Source organism: Scyliorhinus canicula, chromosome 23 (genome assembly GCF_902713615.1).
Source record: "Scyliorhinus canicula chromosome 23, sScyCan1.1, whole genome shotgun sequence".
In the NCBI taxonomy this organism is placed as follows: domain Eukaryota; kingdom Metazoa; phylum Chordata; class Chondrichthyes; order Carcharhiniformes; family Scyliorhinidae; genus Scyliorhinus; species Scyliorhinus canicula.
This window is the reverse complement of record NC_052168.1, coordinates 10,198,082-10,208,156: the sequence shown is the minus strand read 5'-3', so window position 1 is coordinate 10,208,156 and position 10,075 is coordinate 10,198,082.

The window sequence follows — 10,075 nt, the reverse complement described above, 5'->3', positions numbered from 1 at the left end:
CCAGAATGGCTGGTTTAGCTCACCAGGCTAAATCGCTGGCTTTTAAAGCAGACCAAGCAGGCCAGCAGCACAGTTCGATTCCCGTACCAGCCTCCCCGGACAGGCGCCGGAATGTGGCGACTAGGGGCTTTTCACAGTAACTTCACTGAAGCCTACTCGTGACAATAAGCCATCATTCATTTTTCATATACACAGATACACACACACACACACACAAGCACACACACACACATACTCAGATATACACACACTGACAACCACACACACACAAACAGACACACACACGGATGCAAACACACTCATGCACACAGACACACAAATACATACACAGGCACTCACACTCAAAGACAGACACACAAACACAAATACATTCGCAGCACATACACGCACATATACACAGACACAGACAGATACACAAACACACAGATAGACACATAGACACACACAAACACTGACATACAGGCACAATCACAGACAGACACACACACAGACACAAATATACAGACACAGACACACAAACTCACACACACACCCACACAGACACTTACCCATAGATACGCAAACACACACACAAACTCACTCAGCCCCCATAAACCAGTTTCACAGAATATCACAGTAGACCCTAAAATATTAAAAGATAATACCATCATCTTCACAAGGGATTTTAAGAAAACATTTGACAAGTGGTGCAGTGGTTAGCACTGCTGCCTCACAGCGCCAGGGATCCAGGTTCGATTCCCGGCTTGGGTCTCTGTCTGTGCAGAGTTTGCACGTTCTCCCCGTGTCTGCGTGGGTTTCTTCCGGGTGCTCCTGTTTCCTCCCACAGTCCAAAGATGTGCAGGTTGGGTGGGAAATTGCCCTGAGTATCCAAAGGTGAGGTGGGGTTAAGGGGGTAGGGCATGGGAGTAGATCAAGTTAGGGTGCTCTTTCAGCGGGTCAGTGCATACTCGATGGGCCGAACGGCCTCCTTCTGCACTGTAGGGATTTTATGATTTTTAAGATATCACATAAAAGGCTGATTAACAAAATTAAGGAATGGGGTGGCCAATCTGGATTAGGATTTTGTTTTAATTGGCTGAAGGACAAAGAAGTGAGTTGCGGCAGATGGTTGTTTTTGCAATGGGCGATTATAGAAGGGCCACTGTTTTTTTGCTATATATGAACACTGGGGCTGGTTTAGCTCAATCGGCTAAATCGCTAGCTTTGAAAGCAGACCAAGGCAGGCCAGCAGCACGGTTCGATTCCCGTACCAGCCTCCCCGGACAGGCGCCGGAATGTGGCGACTAGGGGCTTTTCACAGTAACTTCATTGAAGCCTACTCGTGACAATAAGCGATTTTCATTTTCATTTCAAACGACATGGATCCTGGAATATGGAGTAAAATTTTAAAATTTGTCGACGACACCAAACTAGGAGGAGTCTCAAGCAGTGAAGATGATATGAATTGTCTGCAACAACGCACAGGAAAGCTAACATAATGGCCAGAGACATAGCGGGTGGAATTTATTGAGAAGTTTGAAATTATTCGTTTTGGTGGAATGGATGGGAAGAATCTTAATGGCCCGCTTCTTTTAAACATTTAGAGTACCTAATTATTTTTTCCAATTAAGGGGCAATTTATCATGGCCAATCCACCTACTCTGCACATCTTTGGGTTGTGGGGGCGAAACCCACGCAGACACGGGGAGAATGTGCAAACTCCACACGGACAGTGACCCAGGGCCGGGATTCGAACCCCGGTCCTCAGCGCCGTAGGCAGCAATGCTAGCCACTGTGCCACCGTGCTGCCCTATAATGGCACAGTTCTGAAGAATATGCAGGGATGGAGGGACCTGGGGGTTCATAAGTGTCGATCTTTGAAGGTGGCAGACCATGAGAGATTGCTGAGCAAAGGGAGCAGAATCTTGGGCTTCACTGAGCACAAAAGCAGGGAGGTTAATCTTGAACCTTTAGAAATCTCTGGTTAGGCCGCAACTAGGCCGCAGGGGCTGCTTTAGCTCACAAGGCTAAATCGCTGGCTTTTAAAGCAGACCAAGCAGGCCAGCAGCACGGTTCGATTCCTGTATCAGCCTCACCGGACAGGCACCGAAATGTGGCAACTAGGGGCTTTTCACAGTAACTTCATTTGAAGCCTACTCGTGACAATAAGCGATTTTCATTTCATTTCATATCGTTAAATCTCCTAATAACAGGACGGCACGGTGGCGCACTGGTTAGCACTGCTGCCTCACGGCACCAAGAACCCGGGTTCGATCCCGATCCTGGGTCACTGTCCGTGTGGAGTCTGCACGTTCTCCCCGTGTCTGCGTGGGTTTCCTCCGGGAGCTCCGGTTTCCTCCCACAGTCCAAACAGGTGCAGGTTAGGTGGATTGGCCCTTAGTGTCCAAAAAAGTTAAGTGGGGCTACTCGAGTACGGGGATGGGGTGGACGTGTTAGGTAAGGTGCTCCTTCCAAGGGTTGGTGCAGACTCGATGGGCCGAATGGCCTCCTTCTGCACTGTAAATTCCATGATTCTATGCGAGGGAGCATGTGCTGTATACTGGCTTTAAGCCTTCTGTGCCCGTTTCCCGATTTTAAATGCTCCACCGTTGACGGCCATGCTTCCAGCTGCCTGAACCCTGAGCTCTGGAATTCCCTCCAGACACCTCCCCATCTCACTACCTCTCTTTCTCCTTTGAGCTGTGATGCTCGATCAATGACCCCAGAAGAGAGATTGGATGACAATTGAAGGCTTTATTGGACTAGATGTTTCCTCCAGCAGCGCAGGTACAGAATGCAGCTGCTGGGGAGACACGGGCTCTTATACTCCGCCTTACTGGGCGGAACCAGCAGGCAGTCTTCACCAATGATACAGCAGTCTCAGGTACCTCCCACACTAATGGTCTAACAGCATTATCCAGGGTACTGTAATACCCCTAAAACCGACTACCACAAGCTGTTTGTTATCACAGGCAGGATCCTCCATTTCAGAGACCTGACGCCGGGTCAGAATCGGTGGATTTCTACGACAGCAAAATTGGCACCGGTCCGGAGCAATTTCAAAATGGTTAATTGGCTAGCACTGCCGCCACGTGGAACACGAGGGATTCCAGTGAAAAACGGTGTTCATAGAACATAGAACAGTACAGCACAGAACAGGCCCTTTGGCCCTCGATGTTGTGCCGAGCAATGATCACCCTACTCAAACCCACGTATCCACCCTATACCCGTTACCCAACAACCCCCCCCTTAACCTTACTTTTTAGGACACTACGGGCAATTTAGCACGGCCAATCCACCTAACCCGCACATCTTTGGACTGTGGGAGGAAACCGGAGCACCCGGAGGAAACCCACGCGGACACGGAGAGGACGTGCAGACTCCGCACAGACAGTGACCCAAGTCGGGAATCGAACCTGGGACCCTGGAGCTGTGAAGCATTTATGCTAACCACCATGCTACCGTGCTGGCCATTCAATTCGCGATTACCACTCGAGAGGCTGACAAGCTCCTAGCCGCACATGAGCACTCCGCTCCGTGCGCACACTCACCCCAGCCAACAAGCTGGCACTGGTTGCGCTGGAGCGCGCCCATTCCGTTGATGGGTCTGCTGGGGCCAAAGGCTACCTGGGGGTGGCTGGAGGGGGGGGGGGGGGGGGGGGGGACCCATACGACCCGTGGCACTAAGTTCACAGTGGGCAGTCAGCGGTGTGCACAGCTGCATGGCTGCCTTACCGGCTACGGCATTGGCAGTCCCTGCCCGTCCACCCCAACCCCACGGCCTGCTTCCTAGCTGTGGTCTCCTTGAAACCACAAGTGAACCTGGCCATCAGTAATTCCTGCTGACGGTAGCCCAGAGGCCCCGGAGAATGCCGGGTCGCGCCCGCTAATGATATACCAATGGCGTTTACTGTACGTGCGGAGTAGAATGCACTGACGCCGCTGACGAGGCACCGGAGCCTGGCATTCCGTCGGCCACGCTTTTCGCCGCACGTGCCATTCTCCGCCCCAATCGCGTTCCCGATTCCGGTGTCGGCCGGCAGAGAATCCCGCCCCGCATCTTTGAACAAGCTTCTGCTCAGCAATCTGAGAGAACCACCTGAGGTGAGGTAAATCTTGTTGGAGAGCAACTCTGTGAAGCTTCTCCGGTCATTTTATCCGCATTAAAGATGCTACATTAAATACTTTGGTTGCGTGTTGCAATCCACTCGATGACACAAAGTGCAGCAAAATTACTGATGAGAAAACGATCTGCTCCCTCGCTGAGCTGAACACCGACTGCTTTATTTATTTTCCAACGGGAACAGAAGCAATTCCAATCCGGTTCAGCCACAGGACTTCTGCGGGGCGCTGCCCCTCCCGGCATTGACCCAGATCTCAGCAGCCCCTCCATTCCCGATCACTCTCGGTGTTCCCTCAGCTCCCATTTTCGCTGTCAGACCCCCCTCACGAGTCCGCAGCTGTGGTTCCGAGACACGCTGAGACAATAATGAAGAAGAAATAAACATCACGAGCAGGTGGCTGAGAAACAGGAGGCTGTTTTTTTTTCCTTTGGAAAAGGAAAAACAAATTATCTTGCTGTCTGTTCTGTTCAAACACTTTTGATGCAGAAAGCTGAGTTATGTAGCTCAGCAATCGATTGCGTTGAATGGCTTGTGAGCCAACAGACAGTGCAGCCTTTATTGAGTCTGTTTACCTGCTCTACGCATTAAAAGGCAGAAAACCCTGGGCAGCTTCAGGACACCCAAAGATCTTTAATAATAATAATAATTTATTATTGTCACAAGTGGGCTGACATTAACACTGCAATGAAGTTACTGTGAAAAGGCCCTTGTCGCCCCATTCCGGCGCCTGTTCGGGTACACGGAGGGAGAGTACAGAATTCTCTCCGTGCTGCTGGCCTAGATCTGCATCACGAACCAGCTGTCTAGCCCACTGAGCTAAACCAGCCCCCTCAGCACGTCTTTCGGGACTGGTGGGAGGAAACCGGAGCACCCGGAGGAAACCCCACGCAGCCACGGGGAGAACGTGCAGACCCCGCACAGACAGTGACCCGAGTCGGCAATCGAACCCGGGACCCTGCCTCTTTGAAGCAACAGTGCTAACCACTGTGCTATCGAGGCCATTCGGCCCCTCGAATCATGGCTAGTCATCAAGTTCAATACCCTTATCCTGCCTTCCCCCCCCCATATCCCTTGATCCCTTAAGCCCCAAGAGCTATATCTAAATCCGTCTTGAAATCACACAACGCTTTGGCCTCAACTAATATCTGTGGCAGTGAGTTCCACAGATTCACCGCTCTCTGGGTAAAGAAATTTCTCCTCACCTCAGTCCTAAAAGGTTTACCCCTTATCCTCAAACTATGATCCCTGGTTCTGGACCCCCCCCCCCCCCACCCCCCCCCCCCCCCCCACCCCCCACCCCCCCCCCCCCCCACCGTTGTAGACACTGTTGTGATATAGGAAACACGGCGGGGAATTTTCGTAAAACAGGCTCCCAGAAGACCCCCATCCCCTTGAGAATCTGGTGGTGAGCTGCCTCCTTGAACCTTGACCTTGGGACCTTTTACATCAACGTGAGGGGGGCCGGCGGGGTCACGGTTTGGCGGCCCACCTGGAAGCCAGCGCGGCAGACAGGACAACACCCCCATCGAGCTGCACTGGGAGTGTCAGCCTCAGGCACCAGGGTATTTTTGTTATGCTTCTATCAGCAGCAAAAGATCAGGAAGGACACCACCCAGTATATATAACAGAAAGCTTCATTTGCAAACCGCAGAGATAAGCCAGCCTCAAAGAGCCGGCAGTCTCTCAATAATGAGAAGGGAAACTTGCAGTTATTTAGCGCTTTTCTCAAGACCATCTGCCACAAGCACGTTCCAACCAATGAAGCACTTCGCTCATTGAGACGGCGTCTCTGGTGTGATCTAGGTAACGGGGCAGCCAATTAGCACACAGCAAGATCCCATGTGCAGCAGTGTGGTAACGGCTGGACCATTTCATAGATCTTGATTATCATAGAATTTACAGTGCAGAAGGAGGCCATTCGACCCATCGAGTCTGCACCAGCTCTTGGGAAGAGCACCCTACCCGAGGTCGACACCTCCACCCTATCCCCGTAACCCAGTAACCCCACAGGTTCGATTCCCGGCTGGGTCACTGTCTGTGTGGAGTCTGCACGTCCTCCCCGTGTGTGCGTGGGTTTCCTCCGGGTGCTCCGGTTTCCTCCCACAGTCCAAAGATGTGCGGGTTAGGTGGATTGGCCATGCTAAATTGCCCGTAGTGTAAGGTTAATGGGGGGATTGTTGGGTTACGGGTATACGGGTTACGTGGGTTTAAGTAGGGTGATCATTGCTCGGCGCAACATCGAGGGCCGAAGGGCCTGTTCTGTGCTGTACTGTTCTATGTTCTATGTTCTAACACTAACGGCAATTTTGGACACTAAGGGCAATTTATCATGGCCAATCCACCTAACCTGCACATCTTTGGACTGTGGGAGGAAACCGGAGCACCCGGAGGAAACCCACGCAGACACGGGGAGGATGTGCAGACTCCGCACAGACAGTGACCCAAGCTGGAATCGAACCTGGGACCCTGGAGCTGTGGAGCAATTGTGCTATCCACAATGCTACCGTGCTGCCTTTGCAATGCCTTTGCAATTTGTCTTTGCAATGTCGAATGAGCGGTGAATATTGGCCTGGACACCAGAGAGAATTCCCTCTGTCCTTCACCCAAATGACGCTGCTGGATCTCTGACATCCACCCGAAGGGGGCAGGCGGGAGCTGGGGTCAGTCTGATCTGAAAGACCAGTAACCGCCAACAGTGCAGCACCTCCCTCGGCACTGCACTGGTGACGGGATTGCAGCACCGGAGACCTGGAGGTGGACCTAAACCCACAACCTGCAGACAGAAAGCGGAGACACAACCAACTGCGCCACAGTTGACGTGATCGCAAAAGGATGTTGATCAAGGCGGCACAGTGGTTAGCGCTGCTGCCTCACAGCGCCAGGGACCCGGGTACAATTCCAGCCTTAGGCAACTGTCGTAAGTAGGTGTTAAACCTACTAAGGCCTACTCTGCTGGGATCTAACGGCCTCCCCAGGTAGTCCCCAACCTGTTACTGGTCAGTGCTGGTCCACACAAATCTGGCCCACCCGACAGGTCTCCCAGGCTATTGGAGGCCCCTGGGTGGTCAGGGCTGAGGTAGGGTGGCACCCTGGTCCTCCCCCTGGAACATGGGCTCCTTGGTACTGCCAGGTTGGCAACTTGACACTGCCAAGGTGCCTGGGTGGCACTGTCAAGCTGGCAGGAGCAATGCCAGGGTGGCAGTGCAAGGGTGGCCAGGTGCCAGTCTGGTACAACCACGTGTCGGGGCCTGAGGCGGACCATGCCCATGAAAGGAGGGTGGAGGAGGCATGTGAAGGGTGTGGGGCAGGTACGAAGGGGCCCCTATGAAGTTGGTGGGATGATGGGTGGGGTCCTGGATGGGTGGGGGCCTCTAAGAGGGTGCGGGGGGGCCTGAAGGAGGGGGGGGGGGGGCACGGACTCTTTAGCGGAGTGTTCCCTACTTGAGGGTGTGTGGTGACATTGCCCATGGGTGGGGTGTGCGGGGGACCCACAAACTCATCTCGAGATCGGGGCACCTTTTCAAAATGGCGGCCCAATCTCTGAGCTCAGCTCCACGGTGCTGAATAAAATTCAAAGGGCGAGATTGTCCGGCCACACTGCGCCGGAAGAGCAGCTCACCGCGGCTCAGCGTGGCCGGTGAAAGCTGGGTGACCCCCGCTTCCAGGATCTATCCGGCTCGCAATGCTTCGCTCGATTCAACGCAATCTCGTGAGAGGCGTTGCGAGGTGAATCCCGGCCACAATGGGCGGGATCAGTTTTTGCCAAATCCGCATATTAGAGCGAGGCAGGAAGTCTCACTCCAATGTGCAGATTCCCGAGGTACCTCAGGCTTTGGGATTGAATCCCTTCCCCTCGAGGACCTCAGGCGAGCACCGTCTGGCACTGGTCCCCACAAACGGGGCGCCCCGTCAGATTCTTCATGTACACCCGGAGGCTCAGCACCGTTGCTGCCCTCGGAGTGGCTGTGGGGAAATGAGACGGTCACCCACCTCCTTGTGGAATGTGCCTTTGCAAAGCAGGTCTGGAGAGAGATGCGGTGGTATTTGTCCAGGTTCATCCCGAGCAGCTCTGTGACACAGGACTCTGTGCTCTACGGACTGTTTCCAGGGACACCCACCGAGACAAACATCAACTGCTGCTGGAAGGTCATCAACTCGGTGAAAGACGCGCTTTGGTCTGCCCGAAACTTGCTGATCTTCCAGTGCAAAGAATTGTCCTCAACCGAGTGTTGCAGACTGGCACATTCCAAGGTCCAGGACTACGTGCTCAGGGACGCACTCGAGCTTGGGGCAGCTGCCGCCAAGCCGCAATGGGGAAAGACCACAGTGTAAGGTCTGACCAGCAAATGTACACCGAGGGGTGGGTAACAGTGTAAAACCCCTCGGTCTGGGTCTTCAGTACCACAATGTATAAAAGAAACACGACTATGTAAATATTGAAGAAAGAATTGTAACGTAAAGAGGGATATGTGTGTAATCATCCCAATTGAATGAAGAAAGTCACGGGAATGTGTAACTTTGATGGAAATGTACAGTCAAGACAATCCGAAATGTTCTGTAATGTTTATTAGAGATTTTATGAATAAAGTATATTTTTTGGAAAAAAAACAACTGGTCCCCAGCGGCATGCCCTTTGGGCACCCTGGCAGTGCCACCTAGGCACCCTGGCAGTACCAGTTTTGCACCTTGGCAGTGCCACCCTGGCACCAGCAAGTGGAGCTCCCCACCGTACAAAACGGGGCAATGTGTGGCCTGGGCCCTGTGTTCCCCGTTCTGACCCCTTATTCAAAGCAAGTCACGTTGAATAGCTCTGTTTCTCAGTGCTGGCAAAAACGCTGCTAAACGCAGTCGCTGGGGGGGACTTTGTTCCCTTTTGGGAAGATCTGGCCTAAGTGAAATGAAATGAAAATCGCTTATTGTCACGAGTAGGCTTCAATGAAGTTACTGTGAAAAGTCCCTAGTCGCCACATTCCGGCGCCTGTTTGGGGAGGCTGGTACGGGAATCGAACCGTGCTGCTAGTCTGCCTCGGGCTGCTTTCAAAGCCAGCGATTTAGCTCTGTGCTAAACAGCCCCTAAAGTGTGCACCGAACAGGTGAGAAACTCCCGGGGGCCCAAAAAAGTGACTAAGAGTGGTTAAATAGCGGTGAGGAACTCCCAGAAAAACCGGTCACAGGTGAAACTTTCTCTTTAGATGGCACCCTCGAGGCGGAGTCTGCACGTTCTCCCCATGCCTGCGAGGGTTTCCTCCGGGTGCTCCGGTTTCATCCCACAGTCCAAAGATGTGCAGGTTAGGTGGATTGGCCTTAAGTGTCCAGGTATGTACAGGGTTAGGTGGGGTTATGGAAATAGGATGGGGGAGTAGGCCTAGGAAGCGTTCTCTTTCCAAGGGTCAGCGCAGACCTGACGGGCCGAATGGCCTCCTTCTGCACTGTTGGGATTCTAGGAATGTCGAAAGCACCAAAGGTATGCAAAGACAGCAGTGGGTCAGTAAGTGGCCCGGGCTATACAACTTACCCAGGGTTGACCAACACACTGTGGGGTGCTGGATGCCTATGCAGCTGTAACCCAGTGAGAGTCTAACTGCAGATAAAGAGTAAAACACACAAAAGTGGAATGAGGGAGGGGTTCAAGGAGAGAGGACAGGAGACAAACTATTTGCTCTTTACGAATCCTACAGTATCTCAAAGCATTGCAACATGCTCAGGCACATTTCCCTACAACATACCAATGAGGGAGTGCAGTGTACAACGCCTTTTTGAACAGGGCCTTGCAGTCCAATCCCAACAACAACTTACATTCGCATAGCACCTTTAATGCAGTGAAACGTCACCCTGCTCCCCCAACCCACCCACGGCATTCCGCAGGGGTATATTCAAACAACATTTGACACTGAGACATGAGGTCTGGTGACCGAATTGTCGGTCAACGGGGCAGGTTTGAAGGACTTTCTTCAAGAAGGAGAGAGAGAGAG